This window comes from Callithrix jacchus, chromosome 10 (assembly GCF_049354715.1).
Source record: "Callithrix jacchus isolate 240 chromosome 10, calJac240_pri, whole genome shotgun sequence".
Lineage (NCBI taxonomy): Eukaryota > Metazoa > Chordata > Mammalia > Primates > Cebidae > Callithrix > Callithrix jacchus.
This window is the reverse complement of record NC_133511.1, coordinates 16138058-16158237: the sequence shown is the minus strand read 5'-3', so window position 1 is coordinate 16158237 and position 20180 is coordinate 16138058.

Genomic DNA, 20180 nt, shown 5'->3' with positions numbered 1-20180 from the left:
GACTTCCCAAGGTCCCACTGAAAGCCGTGTAAAGATGCACTTCTGTAACCCTGAGGCACCCTCATTCACAAACCATACATCATGGCTAAGGCTCTGTGGGGTCTATGCAGCCCAGGCTTGGAGGTTTTATCTGCCAGCCTAAGCTGGATTATGAGACTACAGTTCTGGTAAGAGGTCAAGGCTGGAATGAAAATTTGAGTGTCTTAGAAAAAAAAGAGAAGAGCTCCAAATGAACTTATGCAGGAAGTGAATCTAGCAGCAGGAAGGCAGCGCCAGCAGGGATCTGGAGACAGCCCCAGGATGGGGCTCAGATTTCATTGGCCAGAATCATGCCACTTAGAGCACACCTTGGTACAAACCGAGAATCTATGACCATGTGGCCCAGCCCCCTTACCATTAGACACCCCAGCCTTGCTCATCTGACACAGTGTATGTTTGGGCTCCTGCTTTGTTCATTGGTTGATTGATTGAGATAGAGTCTCACTCTATTGCCTAGGCTGGAGTTCAGTGGTATGATCTCAGCTCACTGCAACCTCTGCCTCCCATGTTCAAGCGATTCTTGTGCCTCAGCCTCCTGAGCAGCTGGAATTACAGGCACGTGCCACTACTCCCGCCTAATTTTTGTATTTTTAGTAGAGATGGGGTTTTGCCATGTTGACCAGGCGTGTCTTGAACTCCTGACTTCAGGTGATCTACCCACTTCAGTCTCCTAAAGTGCTGGGATTACAAGGTGCGAGTCACCACTCCTGGCTGAGCTCCTGCTTTAAAATATCCTGACTGGTAGCCCTCTTCTCTCTCCCCTCCATCCTGTCCCCAGAGTCATATTTACCTTCCTGGTCAGGACCCTTTCCGAGAGTGACCTGGCCCCACCCCGCTGCCCGGCCCAGCTGCCTGTGATAGCTTAAGCCTCTTTCCTTTGGTACCATTTCAGGAAAAGAGAGAACAGCTGGTCATGTCTTCCTGGCGTTTTCTGGTGCTAATCCTCCAGGCTGGTCCAACTTACAGACATAAACCTTGCAAGTACTTTCTAACCTCTGACTTCTTTAGAAAACAGCCTCAGAGGAGAAGAAACGGGGGGTAGTGGGAGTTTCAACCAGAGGGCTGGTTTCTCAATCTTAGCCCTGAAGCTGATTTTGTCTGTACCTCACTGACACCCTGTTACCCTTTCCTGACGGGCTGCTGTGGCAAGACCATGTGAAGCCCATTAAGGCAGAGGTGGGAGGGTGGGAGGCCAGGCACCCTAGACCAGAGGTGGGGCTGGCTGCCCGAGATGTGCCCAGAACCCCTGAGTTCGGTGCCTGCGGAGCCTCTTATGCCACCTGGGACCCCACATTCTCCTTACCTTCTCCCTCTCAGCCAGCCTGTGTTCCCGAAGCTCTTTTCCTGGATGGGTGATTGATTAATTGATTTACATATTTATTAAAATGTATTTTAGTAGCGTCTTTGCCTTTGATGCCAAATCTCATTTCCTATTGTGGGGCTGCTGACAGCCGGCATTGTAAATGCAAAGACACTTTACAAAACAATTTAAATAGCAATTGCCACCAGCTTAAAAATGAGCAAAACAGACAAATAAAATACTGATGAGGAAATTGGCAGCTTCAGGACAAGGAGGGCCAGGGGTTTCTAAGCAGCCAGCAGCTTTGGGTGCAGGGACGGTAAAGGCCGTGTAATTGTCTCTTTGGAATGGCCCAGATTTGAGGTGTGGATGAAGTGAGGTTAACAGCCGCTGCTCTTCCAGCAAAAGGGGCTTTGCCCTTAAAGGGGACCTGTCCTCGGGGCGCTTTTCTGAGCAGAGGTTTATGGATGAGTGGGGCAGTCAGGGTGTGGGCCCTCGATCTTTGCCCTGCAGTCTATACTTGCGAGCCTGTGTCTGCCTGCTCTGAGGAGCACTGTGGGCACTGAGGCTGGCCTGAAGAGCTGGGACACCAGCAGGCAGCAGAGTGAGAAAACTGTGGTCCGGAAATCTGGTTTTTGGATTCTGGCCTCAGCCTGGCCCAGCTGCGAACCTTGGGCAGGCCACATTTTCCCTCTGGGTCTCTGCTTCCTGTGTCCAGTGTACTGGGTAGAAACCTAGAAGCACTAGCCGAAGCCACTGGAGACCTGACATCCTGTCCTGCTTGTAGCTTCCTAGCTGTGTGACTTCCAGAAGGTTAAACTCCCTCTCTGGGCCTTATCTGTAGCATGAGAGTGAGGGATGTGATGCTTCATGAATCTTTTTTTTTTTTTTCCCTTAAAATCTGTGATATGGCAGGGTCCTGGGATCCTGTGTGGTCCCACTGGTGGCCTGATTGTAGGGAGGGAGGGCAGGGAAGTTGAGGGTATGCAGTGGCGGAGGAACCTGCAGAACAGGAGTCCAGAGCCAAGCCAGGTTTTGAAGCAGGGGCTGATCACTCTGTCCCTGAGAAAGCGCAGAGCCAAAAGCTGTCAGAAGATGGGAAACATCCCCACAAGCGAGCGGGAGTTTGCTCGTCGTCCTCGACCTCACGTGCACACTGTCCTCCGGTTGCCTCCCACCTCCCTGGCTGTGCCTTCCCAGTCTCTCCGGCTGCACTTCTGCCCCATCCTGGGGCTGTCCCTCCAGATCCCTGCTGGCATTGCCTTTCTGCTGCTAGATTCACTTCCTGCATGAGTTCATTTGTAGCTCTTCTCTTTTTTTTCTAAGACACTCAAATTTTCATTCCAGCCTTGACCTCTTACCAGAACTGTAGTCTCATAAATCCAGCACCCTGCAGGACATCTCTCCTTAAATGTCTTGCTGTCACCATAAAATGTCTAGAACCAAATTCAGCATCTTCTCTCACAAACCACTGCTCCTCCCTCCACCCCCGGCATTCTGTTTTTCAGGCATTCTTCTCCTTTAGTTCCCTGTATCTAGACGGTTATCACAAGAAACCTTTATGTGCTATTTACAGTTGTCAAGGTGGCTTTCTGTGCATGACCACATTGCTTTTTGCAAGTGCGTTCTGAGCAGCTGTTATATGCCAGGCACAGGACCGAGGAGTGGACAAAGGCAGCACAGGCTCCTGCCCTCATGGGGCTTAGGCTCTGGAGGTCGCTCTCGTTGCCTCAGGCCTCTGACGGCACCATCGTCCCTTGCAGAAACGTGGCTTTGCTTCTCTTGGGAAGCTTCTCAAGACTTAGTTCAGACCACATGATCCAGATTTTTTGGTCAAAAAGGTGGAGAGCACCTGGTGTGACCATGGCACTGTGTTAAATGCTGAGGGTATGGAGATAGGCCCCTACCCTTACGGAACTTGCAAACTGCAGGCACGATGTTTCCACGGAGGTTACACAGCAAACCAAAACCACAGTGCAGGATATTCACAAGGTGGTATTTCATTCATTTGTCCATTCATTTAACAAACATTTATTGAAGACCCAAACTGTGTTAGACACTGTGCTGGGTGCACCAAATGCAGGGATCAGAGAAATAGTCCCTGCCTTTGAGGAGCACATGCTCTGGTGGAGGAGAAAGGGGCATGAACAGAGATGTTCACATGGTGTGGACATTGGAAGTGTGGGATGCTGTAGGGCCAAGGATGCGGGGCCAAGGGTGAGAGGCCAAGCATAAGGAAGGCTTCCTGGAGCTCACCCCTGAGGAGGAGCAGGCAGAAGCCAGCAAGCAGGAGATGGCTGGGAAGAGCCATGGTCAAATGCTGGGGAGAGCAGGAGCGTGCTGTCCTGGGGATAGTGGTTCTGGCAGACTGGCACCTGGAAGGACTGAACTCCTTCAAGTCCAGTGAGTGGTGTTGACTGTAAGTGCAGAGGAGCTTAGCAGAGAATGGATCCCTCCTGGAGAGATCAGGAAAGGCTTCCCAGAGGAAGTGGGCTTTCAACTGCACATTGGAGGGCAACGAGGGTTAGACAGGTGAAGATGAAGAAGGGCACTTGGCTCTCAGGGCTCCCTTTGCATTGTGACATCCAAGCCCTCTGTGTCCTGGCCCAGCCGACCATTGGTGTTCTTTACTACTGTCCCCCTTGCCATACTTTGCCCAGAGCAGACTGAGTGTGGGTTGTGGCTCCTGTTCTTTTCAGCATCCATGCTTTGGCTCAGCTGGTCCATTTGCTTGGAAGGTCCTTCTTTATGTTTTTAAATGTAGGGACTATTGATGGGCTTCTTCCATGAAGCCTTTTCCCACCCCTCCACCAGAACAAAAGTCTCTTGCCCTGCTGAATGCCTGCAGCACTTTCTTTAAGGTTGTGGCTCTCCTCTGCAGCTGCTGCCTGCTACCTGTGCCTTAGTTAGCTGGGGCATAATTCATCTTTTCTGTTGGTCTGCAGGCCAAGGCTTTTTCTGGCCAACCCAAGACTCCCTGGCTCTGGAACAAGGTCCATGTGCAACCAGGTGGTGGTTGAAAGAGAGCCCCAGATGCTGGGGCCAGAGGGAGCCAATATGTGTTGGTGGGTCTGGACGCCCTGAGTTAGATCCGGAGAGGACAGTAACTAGGGATGAATTGTTAGGAGTGTGTGTGAATTCTTCTTATGCACACGGAATGGCCTCTGCATGGGGTAACACTGGGCAGCTTTCATGAGGAATACAACCCCTGAATATGCAAAAGGGATCTCACCTGACAGGTGACGGCTTTTCTGGTGTGCAAATCAAGCACCTACCATTCTATCTGTCAGACTGGGGCAGTTGGCCTCTTAAACTGGAATCCAGCCCTGAGTGGACAGCCCTAGCTGTGTAGAAAAGCTTAGCAATGCCTTTTCTGGCTTTGGCTGGTAAGCAGGTAAGCTCTTCATTCATTCATGCATGCATCCCTTCACTCATTCCCGAATAATTAGTGATGATGCACAGGTGCACTGGTGCAGTGGGAAATAAGCTGGTGCCTGACGCTTATATTTCCTGTCTTTATTTACGTTTTGTTTTCCTTAAACATTGAAAAAAGTCTTTCTTAAATACCAGCTTGCCTCAGCTGCATCAGGGGAAGGGACAGTTTTAAGGACAGGAGAGAACCCTGGAGGCCAACATAGGGGAGGCCAGGGAGTCCCAGTGAGTGGGGAACCTGAGGCGGGGTGACCTTGGAAGGACAGAGTGGAACTGCTTCATCGGCTGGTCTTCTCACCTGAGATGCCTTCCTCAGCTCTTCCCTGTAGAGCCTCTGGGCACTCTGACTTTGTCCTGCACGAGGGTCCCCTCCTTCCACGAGGCTGGGTGGTGCAGGGGTTAAAAGCCCGACTCTGAAGCTGGTCCTCCTGGGTTTGCCTCTTCCCGTGAACCAGTCCCCTGACTTCCCTGAGATGATCTCCCTGGGAGCAGGAGTAAGAATCACAGAGATGGTGTGTGTTTTGCTCACCTCACAGTGGGCCTTTCATGAGTAACGGTAGTCATTGTCATTATGCAGAGATGACAGAGACATGAGGTTCTCTGTTGTCCAGAAAGAGAGAAAAGCAAAAATGCAAAGCTAAGTGCTATGGCCTTTTACTTGTAGGGATGGCGGGTTTGCAAGTCCTCTCACCTCCTGAACCATCCCCTGTGTCCTTAGTCACACACTGCTCAGCCAGGGCGTGGCCCTGAACACAAGGAGGGAGCTGTATGGCCCATGGGAGGTTTGAAGCCCAGGCTTCACTTTGTTAGAACTGTAGCCTGAGGAGCTTAAGGGCAGCGCTGGATGCCATCCAGCCCCCCACCCTCTCCCTGAGTGTGAGGTGCCCTTGGGGATGTCTGGGACAGAGGACACCCTGCTGGCCTCCTGATGCCCCGCTCCAGCTTCCCTGGGTGGGAGCTCCCCTCTGTTCCCTCCCTGGGAGCATCATCCATGGCCATTCCCATGGAAACTGCCAGGGACCCTGTGGGGGAACAAGAGAAAGATGAGGAGGGAGAATAATCAAGAATTATTTGTTTGGGGAAAGAGAAAAAAGGAATGGCAAGGGAGAGTGGGAGGGAGAAAAGAGAGGAAGGCAAGGAGAGACAGAGGGAAGAGAGAAAGAGGAGAGAGAGAGAGAGAGAGAGAGAGGGAGAGTCTTTTCTTTGGGGAAAAATGGAAATTTAATCAGATCAGTTTTTATAGTGCAAATAGAAAATCAGTTTTAATAAAGCCAAAAGGAAATGCAAAACAGCCGCTTGAGATGGAGATTGTGTTAAACAGACAGCTCTTTAGGAGTAGCCGAGTCTGGGATGTTTATTGTGCACAGACAGAGCAAGGAGGGGGATTTCTGGCTGAATTTCAAATAGGCGTCTGATTTGGCTTTGGGGGTGGGGAAGAGCCCCTCGTCGCCCCTCCTCTCTCCACCCATAGGCCCATCTGTCCAGGGAAGGAACGCTCTCAAAGTGAGAGGAGGAGAGAAGGGGACAGTGTGACCAGAGGGGACATCTCCCTGACCTGGAGCAAGTCACCTTCCCCTTCCTGTGGGGTGTCACCCTCAGCACCCACTTCTCAGAATCCCAGGACTTCCAGCCGGTCTTGCCCACTCCCGCTGCCCAAAGACTGGACCCTGCCCTCCATTGACACACCACTGTTTTTAGCTTCTGATTCTTAATTATAGTTCTGGCCCAGCTCTTGGCTTTATTGCTTTCATTTATTATAAAAAGACCAGTGTCTGTTTTGTGAAACGGCTATCTGGTCAAATCACAGTTGATAAGCAACACTGAGCTGTCTTTTTAAGACAGGCCAAATTTATCACACTTAAAAAAAAAAAAAAAAAGCAAGCCTTCGATGGCCTATTAGAAAACTTCCCCCCCTTTTCCCAGAGTGACATTTTAGTAAAAGGCTTTATTTTCCCCCTCAGCTTTCACAAAGCCATTGCCTTGAAAGAGAGAGGAGCGGGGAGAGGGAGAGCGAGAGAGCAAGACACAGAGCACTTTTGAGGCTGTTTCATAAAATATGTGGAGAGGGCATGGAAGATCTCAGGATCTGTCCTAATGGGACTGTTAGCTTAGGAGGAAAAGAGGGGGCCCTGGCATGTGTTTGTCAGCTGTTATTTTTGTAATTAGAAGAGAAACTGCACTCTACATTTCAGAAATACAGCTATTTGAGCCTGCAAAGAAGATATGGAGGTCTGGGCCAGAAAGATAGGTTGGAAGGAGCAGGGAAAGGGGGAAAGTGGGTGAGACCAGGCTGGTGGCTCCTGAGGTTAATGAGCTCATCTGTCAGCTTTGAGGCTGGCTCAGAACTAGACAGGAACCTTGCAGGGCCCCTTCAGTAGGCTCCCCAGTCCTGGCTGAACAGCTGATGCTACGCTGTATTCCAGGAAGCGGGTGGAGTCAAGCCATGGGCCAGCCAAGCTGCTGGGGTCCGGGGAGCAGGATCTTCTTGTGGCTGTGGAAGCTTCTGACCATCTGCGGGGCCTGGGACAGGAACTGGGGCGAGGCTGTTTCATGGGCTCAGCTAGAAGCAAATTTTCAGCCCTTGCTCTTGTAGGTCTGGCTTTAGAAAGAAGGGGAGTCCAAGAAATGAGGGTCTCCTGCAGTGGATGGCGGTGTCTGCAGAGCACAACCTGTGTCTAATTCATCTGCAGACACGCAGCATCCAGGGTAGCAGAGTGTTGTGGGGACACTGGCTGGTAGAAATTGGAGGTGGCGGGAGGCTCCTTCCCCTGGCCGCCCACGACCTGCAAGTTGGCCCCAACTCCTTTCATCAGCTGCAAAGACTCCTCATTCCTCCTTCGCTTCTTCCTCTCATGCTTTCCATTCCCAGCACTATTTCCCTTCACTTCTTTCTGAACAAGACAGCTTTGTTAAACAGCTCCTTCCTTTTCCTCCCCGCTGAGATCTGTATTTCAGAGGAGTGTTGCGGACAGTGGTCTCCAGCCTGCTCTGCCTACGTCCTTCTCTGTCCCCGGGTGGATGCCCACAGCCTCGAGCCACTTGAGATGTCCTTCCTCTCCCTGATGCTGAGCGTCTGATTCAGCAACAGTGGGGCACCTGACATCTGGCTACCCAAAGAAGCTAGATTCTCAGGAACTTGAACCACAACAATCGAGGGCCCGGTGCTGTAGCGGAGAGGGCTCGGGCTGAGTTAGAAACCCAGCACTAGCATCAGCAGGTTGAGCTTAGAAACATCACTGGGCTTCTCTGAGCCTTGGTTTTCTCATCTGTAAAATGGCACAGTGTTTTGGGGGAGGAGTCAATAAAATAGTGAGTGGAGAGCTTGTGGATTCATTAGCTGCTAGTTCCCCCTTGCCCTGCCTGGGTGGAGGGAGGTGGGTTACACTGGCCCAGGGGCGAAGGCAGCCTGTGTCATGGTGGCGCTGGGGTTATAAGTCCTGGAACTCCCAGTCTCGTGTCCCTTCTGTCACCCTGCTGTGTCTTTCTATCTTCCAGTGCCATCGTGAGTAGGCCATTTTCTATTTTCTCAGGCCTCAGTTTCCTATCCCAGATGGCTTCCCAGGTGCTCCATTTCTGAAAAATTCTGAGTCACATGAATCTGTTCTGGAATTCTCTGGATGCTCAGGCCTATGTGGTGGAAGCTATGCCTGGAGGTGCTTCGCCCTGCCCCAAAGCCATCATGGACTTGGAGAACTCAGCCTTGCAGACAGGTCTCACATTGCTCGAGGACTGCGATTCTCAGCTGTGAGTGACAGGCGCAGAGGAGGGGCACCAACCATCCTAGTTTGCCGGAGACTGAGGGGTCTCCGGATGTAGGACTTTTAGTGCTAAAAGTGAAGGAGTCCTGGGCAAATCAGCCTGAGTCGGCTGCCCCAGGACAGAGCTGCAGGTGAATATTAGTGGGGTCCTACTGCAGGTGAGGTGCTGTAGCAGGTATTAGGGGTGCAGTAATGACAGGCCTTGCCTTGAAGGCACTGACAGCACAGGGGAGGAGCAGCTGTGTAGACACATGACTTGCCCTACAATTCGTGGTAGAGGGACTGGGGACTGACTAAATGGAGTTTGTGCAAGACACCGAGGACACCCAGAGGAGGCAGAGATGAACTCTGGTTTGGTAATGGTGGGATAGTCAGGAAGGCTTCTCAGAGGAGGTGATAGCTGAAGTGGGTTTTGAAGGCAGGGCTGGAGATGGGGCATCAGGTGCAGGGCTTGGAGAGGTAAAAAAGGACAAAGTTAAACATGGGAGCAAATGGTGTGAAAGGAGGGTAGTAGGACAGGAGGCAGCAGAAGCCGAAGGGTAAACTTCCCCTGTCCTTGTGGGACCAGGCACCGGGCAGGGGAAGGTGGTGGTGTGGGATGTGGTTTGGAGGAAGGCCACAGGGCCAGGAAATGTTTGGGAGGCCTTCCCCATCTAAGGATGGAGACGTCATTTCGACAGAGCGTCCTGGTTCCATCTCAGCCTTCCAAGACCTACGAGAATGTTACAGGGTTGTCCCTGCCAGGGCTGCTTGGCTCCCCGGCATGGCTGGGTGCCTGGCCTGAGGCTGGAGGCCAGTGGCCCAGAGCCCAGGGAAGCCAGCTGGTGACAGAATAGAGTTGTCCTGGCTTTGGCCAGGCAGACCAGTGGGCTCTGACCCAGGCTGTGATCCCTGCGGGACCTCCTCCTAGAGATACTTAGTTCTGCAGAAAGGTGAAGACAAGGATCTGGCTCTGCCATGTATCCCCTCACTCTGTGCTTCCTTGCCTCGGTCTCTAGCTCAGGGACTCTGAGGACCCAGCCTCTATGCAGTGGGGCTGAGCTAAGTGAACTGGCCAAGGTTAAATTCTACCCCCCGCCCCTTAGGCCCTGTGGACAGAGGGCCTGGGGTGATTAAGAAGCCATGGAGCAGAGTCAGACTGCAAATACTGGGCTTCCATTCATAGACCAAACCTGGGGATGGAACTGGTAAGCGAATAGAGCAATGATTGACAGGTGGGTGAACCACATTTATCTCTCTGACTCCTCTTGGAGAGAATGCAAACTCTTGGTCCACCTTGAATCTTTTTTGGAATAAAACAGATTATTATAAACAACAAATTAGTCAGCCAACCAATCAATCAACCATGAAAACTTGACCAGAGTTTTCAAAGCAAAATCCCAGGAAGGAACCTCAGGTGCCAGGTACGCAAGGAGGACCCAGGCATCTGGTGCTCACGCTCACCCCTCACCTCCCTTTACGCAGTGGGAATGCACTTGGCCTTGAGAGATTTGTTGGTGTCAGAGGCTCCCAAACTTTTCTCTCCTGACCTACAACTGTTTGCCAACGAGTATGTATTTTTGGCTAGAAATGAATTTATGTGGGCACTTCTGAAAGAATAGATGAGATGAAGACAATGGTGACAATAATGTAGATGGAAGGTGCGTACTTAGAGCCATATGCAGCAAATGTGGGGTCTGATCTGGCCCTGTCACTCCCAACAGTGGCCAGCTCGCCGGGCCCCTCCGAGCTTCCTGTCCTGCCTCTGTGAAGTGGAACCCTTTGTTCCTCAGCCTCACTTAGTAGGATCTCCCCAACAGACTGCAAATCCTTGAGGAAGGAGGCCTCCTTTTTTCTTGTCGTTATATCCCCAGGGCCTGGCATAAAGTAGAAACTCAATAAATGTTAGTCAAATGAATGAATAAACGTTTGAATAACAAGAATACCTGCTCTAGCGACCTCTCTCAGGATTATTGGGAGGATCAAATGAGATAATGCACATGAAAGCACTTTGCAAATTGCGGAGCACTATACAAATGCAAATCATTCACAGCTTTGGTGGAAATTACTATTCAAATTATTATTATTTTCACAGTAAAGGAGGACAGGAAGGAGAGGGCAATGGAATCAGTCCCTGATGGTGGAAGCTGGGGCTCCAGCCCTGGGTGCGGGGTGGCACTCAAGCTTGCTTGGGCCCCTCTGAAGCCTCCCCCATTCCATGCCCCAAAGTGAGGTGGGCTGGGCTGCAGCTGCTTGGGTGGGGGCAGTATTTGCTATTGGAATCCTGCCTAGTGTGGGGACTGAAGCCACCAGCACATCTTACCCTGAACAAAATGAATGCAACGCCAAGCTCGAAATGAAAAAGGAGTTTCTTTTCTCTGCTACTGTTTTTTATTTTTTATTTTAAAAAATGAAGTGGCAAAGGTGGCATGTTAGGAAGGAGGTGGTGACAGAGAGAGAGAGAAGAGAAACCGGGCACCTCGAAATCTCGGGTTCGCACCCCTCTCCCTGGCTAAGCTTCTGTTTCCAATGCTATTATCCCGCCTCTTCAACCCCTGGCCTGTGAGAGGGAGGGCGAGCCGGCTGGGCGGCCAAGAGACGCGGAGCAAAGGCGTGATTGATAATTGGCGACTGTAATTCTATAATTCATCTCCCAGCACCGCAGTGAAATTAAAAGAGTTTAGGTTCCCAAGCATAATGATCATCAATTAAACTCCGGGGAGATTTAGTGTCCTCATTTGAATTTTGTTTTATTTATTTAAATGTGTCTCTTTTGCAGGGGCGCGTGGGGAGTGGGAGCGGGTGCACGCGGGGCCGGGGCCTTCGGGAGGCTGACGCGGGCAGGGCGCCTCCAGGAGCTGGGTGGCGCAGGCTGCCTGGGAGCGGCCCAGGGTGGGGCGCGGCCTGCGAGGCGGCCGGCTTTGCTAGACAGGGGCTCCATCATCCCGGGCCTAATCAGTTAATACTGATAAACTGCCAGCAATAACTGCCAATTGTGCCGCGGTTTTGGAGCCGTCAGTTCATTCATTTAAGGGAGTGCGGCGGCGCGTGGGGGGAACGCTCCTGGCCCCGAATGTTTCTCTCTCTGCTTGGGAGGGAGGTGATGCATGGGCTGAGGGCCACCTCCGACTTCTGTGGGAGAGGGAAACTGAGCACTGGGCAGCTCGAGCGAGGGTGGGTGGGAGGCTGCGGGGGGGTGACTGGACCGAGCGGGGCCGGGCTGGGCTGCGAGAGGCCGCCCTGGGTCTTAGGGTTCAGGCTGGCTGGTATGGAGGTGTCACCCGCTTTGAGGAGGCATCAGGGGGAAATGCTCCCGGCCAAACTGTGGGACCTCCTTGGGCAGGGCCACAGAAAGACACCTCAGGAATCAGGGGACCTGTTGCGGCCCCGCCACTTACTGCCCAGCTGTGTGACTCAGTTTCCTCCTCTGGGAAGGAACCGGCTGGGCCAGGTGGCCTCTAGAGGGCCTTCCAGCTCTCTGGCCTTCCCCCAGCCCCCTTTCCCTGCTGGCCTGGGAGAGGACGGAGAACACGCCCGAGCCCTCCCTGTGCACCCGTGAGTTTGGGGTTGGGGGCTCTCAGGGTGCCACGTCTTCCCCTCCCACGGGCGCCCCTGCTCCCTCCCCATGCTGCTGTCCATTTCTCAGGGTTGGTTCCTGCTGCATTCTTCCGACATTCTCTGATTCCGACTTCTCACTTGCAATCAAGAAACTAAAAATAGAGCATAAAGGAGCTCTCCAAGGGGGGTGGGTGGGGGTGGCAGAGAAGGAGGAAAGTGCTCTGGTTCCCCGTGGGAATGCGACCTCATCAGCTCTACACAGGGAGTTGGAAATCCAATCCAGACCATTGGCAAGGGGCGGGGTGTGGGACGAGGAGCCTTCCGGATCAACCAAGTGGAAAGCTTGAAGAAAATAGTGTTTACGCGCACAGGGAGGGAGGATGGGGAGACAGCTCTGGGGTGGCTTTCTGGGCATTTCTGGTGCTTGGGGGTGAGGCCCCTTGCCTGCCCAGCACAGAGCCCGCCCCTTGGTTGGGAGAGAGCTGAAGTCCCTGGACGTGAGGGCGCACAGCCAGCCCGAGGGCCTTGCCTTTTAAGTCATCTGCCAGGAGGGGGCGCCCCATTCTAATGTTCACAAAGGCATCTTTTGTTAAGCTGAGGCCGGAGAAGGCTTGTGTAGACAGGTTATGCAGGTACCTCTTGGGCTTGTAGGCAGTAAGGGATTTCTTCTTGAGGACCTCAAAACCGTGTCTTTTGTTTTTATTTTTATTTTTTTGACACAGGGTCTCGATCTCTCTCCCTGGCTGGAGTGCAGTGGTGTGATCTCGGCTCACTGCAACTTCTACCTCCCTGGCTTAAGTAATCCTCCTACCTCAGCCTCCTGAGTAGATGGGGGCCACAGGCACAAGCCACCATGCCCGGCTTAATTTTGTATTTTTTGTAGTGACAGGGTCCGCTGTGTTGCCTAGTCTGCTTGTGAGCTCCTGGGTGCATATAATCCACCCGCCTCAGCCTTCCACAGTGCTGGGATTACAGATGTGAGCTACCTCGCCTGGCCAACCACATCTTTCAGATTGTAAGAAGTGGGTTTGTTCAAACTTGAGATAAGATGGGCAACTTGGAGGCATTGGGGCTGGGGCTAGGAGTGAAAGCAGAGGGAATCTGGGCTCTTAGACAACCATCTCCAGAACACGGGCACCTCGCTTTCCGGGCAGAGTCCCCTGGAGCTCAGAAAGGTAAATGGACGTGTGTAAATTATGCAGCTTGTCTTGGGAAAGAAGCCTGATTTGGGAGTCTGAAGCACCAGGCTGCCGTCCTGGCTGTACTGCTCTATGCCCTTGGGCATGCTGCTTTTTTTCCTCTGAGCCTCAGTTTCCCACCTGTCTAATAGGATGAGGTACATAAAAGCTCTTAGGGAGCAGAGAAGGTGCTCTATAAATGCACAGGATCGTGGTTATAATGTGCAGCTTTTATGCATAAACCAGTAGCAGCCCACCTTATCTTCTAAGGGGCAGTGCAGAGGGAAGACTTTATCTCTATCCTTCCTTAGTGCTGCCTCGAAGGCCCCTTTTCTCCCACGGGGCTATCTTTAGGACCCATGATGCTTCTTGTCCTGGGGTAGGAAGGGAAATGGCTGATGTTAGAATCCCAGGCTTGCCGGGTTTTATACCACTGATTCAAATCAAGATACTGTCTTTCAGCCTCCTTTCTGCCTTGCTAAACTCATTCCAGTCCCCCTACCAAGCCAATTTCTATCGAGAGAGTCAGTCCTTGAAAATGTGGGGATTTCTCCAGCGAGGAATGGCCATGAGGAGCCAGGCTGTGCTGGGGTGGCCACCTGCACACCCTGATGAGCCCGTGCAGGACTCCTCTCGGCCTCATCTGCAAGGCTGAACCCTTCTAGGTTCTAATCACTGTCTCATCCAAAAGGCTGAGGGCTTTCTGGATTGGCCAGAGAAGAGATGAAGGTGACCCCAGGTCCCCAGGAATGCCCACCTCCCTTTCTGGCTCCTTCCCTTTTCACTCTGTGCCCGGTGCCTCTACCCCAGGCTGTCTTCTGTGTCCTGAGGGGTTAGGTGTCAAGGGCTGTTCTGTGACTCCCAGGACTGTCTCTGGACCCCTCAGCCAGAGCAGCAGGTGTATTTGGGATAAGAAGTTCTGAGGGTCAAGGACCCTACAATTTTCTGTGTGGAATCCACAAGGGCACCAAGCCCAAGTGAGCATAAAACCCGACAAAGGCTTTTTAAAAATTACCATGTGCTGTCCTTTTCTCTGATTACAAAAGTAATACATATTCATGTTCAAAAATTTGGAAAATACAGAAAAGCACAAAGAACAAAAATTCATCCATATTCCACTACACCGAAGCAGCCACTATGAATATTTCAGGTGTATCACCTCCCTGTTCTTCCCCTTCTTTCTGTCTCTTTATCTCTGTCTTTTAGTAGGAGTCTCATGGAGTAATACTGTTTGGTGGGCTAGTTGTTGACAGTGTATCGGGAACATTTGATGAGTACTCACACAACAAAAGCCATTTGATGAGTGTCACCACGTGTTTGATGTGGGAACCTGGGACAGCAGGCTCTCAGAAGAGAACTCAGCATTGACAGATCTGGACTCTCTCCTGCTTCCAGTGGAGACAGAGGGCCATAAAATCCATTGGCTGGAGGGGCAGCCCACGAGTCAGGGCAGTGTACAACCCAGCACGAGGATGTGGCAGGACTTGTGCCAGACTGATCTTGCCCCATCACCTGAGGCCCTGTCACTGCATCAGCTCTATTCCCATTTGGACTCTTGCCCTGGCCATAGCAGGCCAGTAGGAGGTAGGGAGAGCACCAAAGTGCCAATTACTTGGAGGCTATAAAAAAATAACACCAGAGGAGGCCGAGGCGGGTGGATTATGAGGTTAAGAGTTCGAGACCATCCTGGCCAACATGGTGAAACTCCATCTCTACTAAAAATACAAAAATTAGCTGGGTGTGGTGGTACGCACCTGTGGTCCCAGCTACTCGGGAGGCTGAGGGGAAGAATTGCTTGAACCCAGGAGGTGGAGGTTGCAGTGAGCCAAGATTGTGCCACTGAACTCCAGCCTGGAGACAGAGCAAGACTCCGTCTCAAAAAACAAAAAACAAAAAAAAAAAAACAAAAAAACACCAGAAGATAAACTAGAAATGTAAAGGACTGCCCCATCAGTCACTTGGGGTGACAGTGGAGGCCAAGAGCCCTCTCCCTCTAAGGGATGTGCTTGAGCAGTGATGGTAACAAGGAAACTGGGTCTGCTTTTGCTATAGAAATTTAGTTTAGCTAAGCTGGGTATGCAAGTCTGGGGCCCTTGGCCTCTCCAAATCCTGAACAAGGAACTAGAGGATTTTGGTCTGAAGACCATGCCTGCGCTCACGGCCTGTCTTATCAACACAGCACACCAGATTCATCTTCCTTAATGCATTCTCATTGGGTCATCTGACTCCTGGAGCGGCAAAGGCCTGTCTTGACCTACCCAGACATTTTTCTCACTTCAAATCCAGCTCAAGGTATATTTTCCTTCTTCAACAAGAAAATATTAAATAACTGGATTTAAAAATTGACAAAGGACTTGAATAGACATTTCTCCAAAGAGGATACACAATTGGTCAACAGGCATTTGAAAAGATGTTCAATATCACAAATCAGATCCACAGGGAGATTCCACCTCATACCCATTAGGATGGCTACTGTCAAAACAACAAAAACAAACAAACAAACAAAAACCCAAAATAACAATTGTTGGTGATGACGTGAAGAAATCAGCACCCTTATGCACTGTTGATGGGAATCTAAAATGGTACAGCCACTGTAGAAAACAGTGGCGATTCCTCAAAAAGTTAAAATAGAATTACCATATGATCCATTAAGTCTGCTTCTGGTTATACATCCAAAAGAACTGAAATCACGGTATTCGAGAGATTTTGCACACCCACTTAGCAGCAGTATTCATGACGGCCAAGAAGTGGAAGCAATCCACGTGTCCATCGATGGATGAATGGATAAACAAAATGTGGTCTACACGCGGAGTGGAATATTATCAGCCTGAAAAGGGTAGGGAATCCTGCCACATGATGCAACAGGGATACACCTGGAGGACATGATCCTAAGTGAAACAAGCTAGTCAGGAAAAGACAAATGCTGTATGGTTCTACTTATATGAGCTACTTAGAGGAGTTAAATTCACAGGAACGGAAATTAGAATGCTGGTTGCCAGGGGTTTGAGGGAGGGGGTTACGGGGAGGAATATAGAGTTCCAGATTTGCAAGATGAAAAAATTCTGGAGATCTGCAGCACAACAAGAGGATACTCAGCATTACTGGACTGTATGCTCAAAAACGGTTAAGACAGCCGGGTGCGGTGGCTCACGCCTGTAAGCCTAGCACTTTGGGAGGCCGAGGTGGGTGGATCACCTGAGGTGAGGAGTTCAAGACCAGCCTGGCCATAATGGAGAAACCCCATCTTATTAAAAAAAAAATGGTTAAGACAGTACATTTTGTGTGTGTGTGTGTGTGTTTAACCACAATTAGGAGAAAAAAAAAATACTCCTTTTACCTTCTCTGGTCAGCCCAGCAAGGAAAGAGCTTTCCCTTTTCAGAACCCCTAAAATGCTTACACTCTTTACTGCTGGGCCCCTAAACTAACCCACTGTCTCCTCTTATAGTCACATGTGGTCTTTCTATGGGGCAAGTTGTTTGAAGTCAGGAATGAAATTTTTGCCTTTTATTATTTCTATGGCACCTAACACAGTGGTTTACATAAATTCAGTGAATCAGCTCAAGTAAAATTTGCTGATTGACTGAATTGATACTTCCCTGATAGACTTTGAACTTTGGGCAGAGGGTGATGTGTGATGAAGACAGCACATACAGAGAAGGGTAAGAGGTGTTAGTCCAAACCGCACCGTTTTGTAAGCTCCCTGCTATTTTGCAGACCTTGGTCAAAGTGAAACATGTCACAGGGGTTTGGACTATGAGAAACATCCTGTGTGACCACCTGACCACAAGGTGGACAAAGGCCCAACTAAAGAGACATCCCTACTGTATCTTGCTGGGCAAAGGTCCAAGGAAAACCGTGATGACATATCCCCAGAACAGGGGCTAGAACCGCCTCATCATGGGAACATCTTACTAATATCCTGCTGGTGGCAAGCCGTGCTGCCCGGACCCCTCCTGCCCATACCTATAGGTACCCCCAGTCTGTAAGTAGCGGTGAGCTCTGGCATTAGGCTGGCCTCCCCACCTCTGTAGGTTTTCTGCTGGACAGAAAGCCTGCATTTGCTAATCTGCCCTCTTTCCATGTGTGTTTCTTTAACCCTTGCCTTCCCTTCAAAATCTAACGAGAGGCAGTGTGCCTGGGTATGAGTATGTTTCTGCACATTGCCTATGAATTGTTTAGGCAGCTGCGGTTTACTTGTGGTTGAATACACACACACACACACACACACACACACACACACACCACCCCCACATAAAGACCATCAGATTGGGGAATTGAAGAGAATTTGGATTCCTAATCCTGAGTTAGAGTTAGACCTCAGAAAATGATGTGGACTCTTGAAGGTTTTAGACTGAAAAATGTTGGAGGGCACTAACCTGGACCAACCGGGACATGTAGCTAATTTTACTTTTCTTTAGAATTCCTAGAGAAACCCATCCACAGCTCTCTTCAGGAACATAGATCAGTGTCTTACAATTCTTCTGCTGGCAAAGTTTTTTCTGACCTCTCACCTCCATCCCTCCCGCTGCCATGTAAACTTCTCTGCTGAAATGGAGAACATTCTCTTGCCACCTTATCCCTTGTAGGTGCTTTTAAAAATTGGACTTTAACAGAATAAAGATCCCTCACGTTAGGTATCTATAATGTTCTCTTTGCAGGGTGGATCCTCTGCTAAATTAATTGTCTGGTTCTCTTGAAAAGCAATCTTTTCCCCCAGTTCATGTTCCGTTTTTGACCTAACATGGCCATTCTTGGCCTTTTGAATGGGATTTGCTTCTAGTCAGGAATTAAATTTCCATAGCAACGCTAGCAGCCATCTTAAGAGTCCTCTCCCCCGGCCCCGTGTTAGTACTATGCCATCCTTCTCAGACAGGCAGGTGGTTTGCCTGGTTATAAGCCGTGTGTATATTTATTCTCATTTTAGTCAGGGTGGACGACAGCAGTGGCAGCTCAAACTACTAACAGGATGAACAAAAAATACATAAAGGAGTCTGCCTGCCTTTAGCTCCCGAGGGGCCTGGGCTCCTGAGGAAACATGGGTGTTTACTTTATAGCTTCAGAGTGTTTTTTTCCATACAACCAGGGACTGGAGGTTTTCATCTTATTTCTAAATCACCTGAGCCTTTTTCTCTAAGCGGGACACCCTGCTAAGCCTGACACAGGAAGAAGGCCTGAATCTTAGCTTTTGGGATTTATCTGTTTGTTTAAAATTTATTATTTATGGCTGTTTTTAAGTAAACCATAAGAAGTGTGAGGTGTTTTTTTTCCCCCCCAGGAACTTACCACTCAGCTCCCCATCAGGAACTCTAGAAGGATCTTTATTGGCTATGGAATCAAGTCCAAACTCTAGAACATGACACTCGAGGCCTCAACCTACTTACTTAGTCCTGACTTTCTTAAGTGCCCCTCCACCCCCACTGCCAACAGGATAATAGCATGTTTTCAGAATACTCTCACTGACACTGTCACCTCTCTACCTTGTGCACCTGAACCTGCAGTACCCTTCCTTCCAACCCACCTGTGGAAGTTCTGCCCCTTCTTTAAGGCAGAGCTTCCCGACTGGTGTGTTGTGAAATGGTTACTGCAGGATTCATTCCCCTTATCCCTGAGGGCAGCCAGATGGCTGGAGCCACCACAGAATCCCTCCTGGCCAGTGCTCCTATCCATGGCTGCATTGTTCTTGTGTCCCAGTGAGCCACCCAGCTGTTACCATGTTCTGTGAGTGCCATGTGATGAAAAGGGTGGGAAACCCTGCTTTTTTTTTTGAGATGCCGGGCGCGGTGGCTCACACCTGTAATCCCAGCACTTTGGGAGGCCGAGGCGGGTGGATCACAAGGTCAAGAGATCGAGACCATCCTGGTCAACATGGTGAAACTCCGTCTCTACTAAAAATACAAAAAATTAGCTGGGCATGGTGGCACGTGCCTGTAATCCCAGCTACTCAGGAGGCTGAGGCAGGAGAATTGCCTGGACCCAGGAGGCGGGGGTTGCGGTGAGCCGAGATCACACCATTGCACTCCAGCCTGGGTAACAAGAGCGAAACTCCATCTCAAAAAAAAAAGAGATGAAGTCTCAATCTCTCTCTGCCAAGGCTGGAGTGCGATAGAGTGATCTCGGCTCACTGCAACCTCTGCCTCCCAGTTCAAGCAACTCTCCTGCCTCAACCTCCTAAGTAGCTGGGATTGCAGGTGTGCATCACCACACCTGGCTAATTTTGTATTTTTAGTGGAGACAGGGTTTCACCACATTGGCCAGGCTGGTCTTGAACTCCTGACCTCAGGTGATCTGCCTGCCTCAGCCTCTTAAAGTGCTGCGCCCTGACTGAAGCCCTGATTTGAGGCTCAACTCAACTCGATCTCCTCCACAAAGTCTCTTCTAGACCCTCCAGCCAGAAGACTCTATCCCTCCCTTGGACACCTCCCCCAGTCCTTCTGGAGTGTCTGTGTTCTGCTTTGTATCAAGGGTATTCATTGCTTTTCTGGGCATCCTGCCTCCCCCCTCCCCCAGCAGAGATTGGCAGCGCTGAGAATTCTGTTCTTGTTTAGCTACAGGAAACAGTGTCTAGAACTGTGTCATGCATGAAACTGGGACTCCTTACATGCCTGTTGATTTGAAATCTAAAGCTTGTGTAACTGTAGGTTGTCTTCCAACAGCAACTCCCTTAGATATACTGCTCTTATTCCAATGACCCACCACTTTTCAAAATCTCTCCGGAATTTTTTTTTCTGGACTTGTTTTCAGAGAAGGCGTATGAGCCAAAGAATAAAACGAGTCTCTCTTCTTTACAGTCAAACAATGTGCATTTCATTTTCATTTAGTTGTCATTGGGAGTCAACGAGGTTTTTTTTGTTTGTTTTTTGAGATGGAGTATCACTCTGTTGCCCGGGCTGGAGTTCAGTGGTACAATGTCTGCTCACTGCAACCTCCGCCTCCCA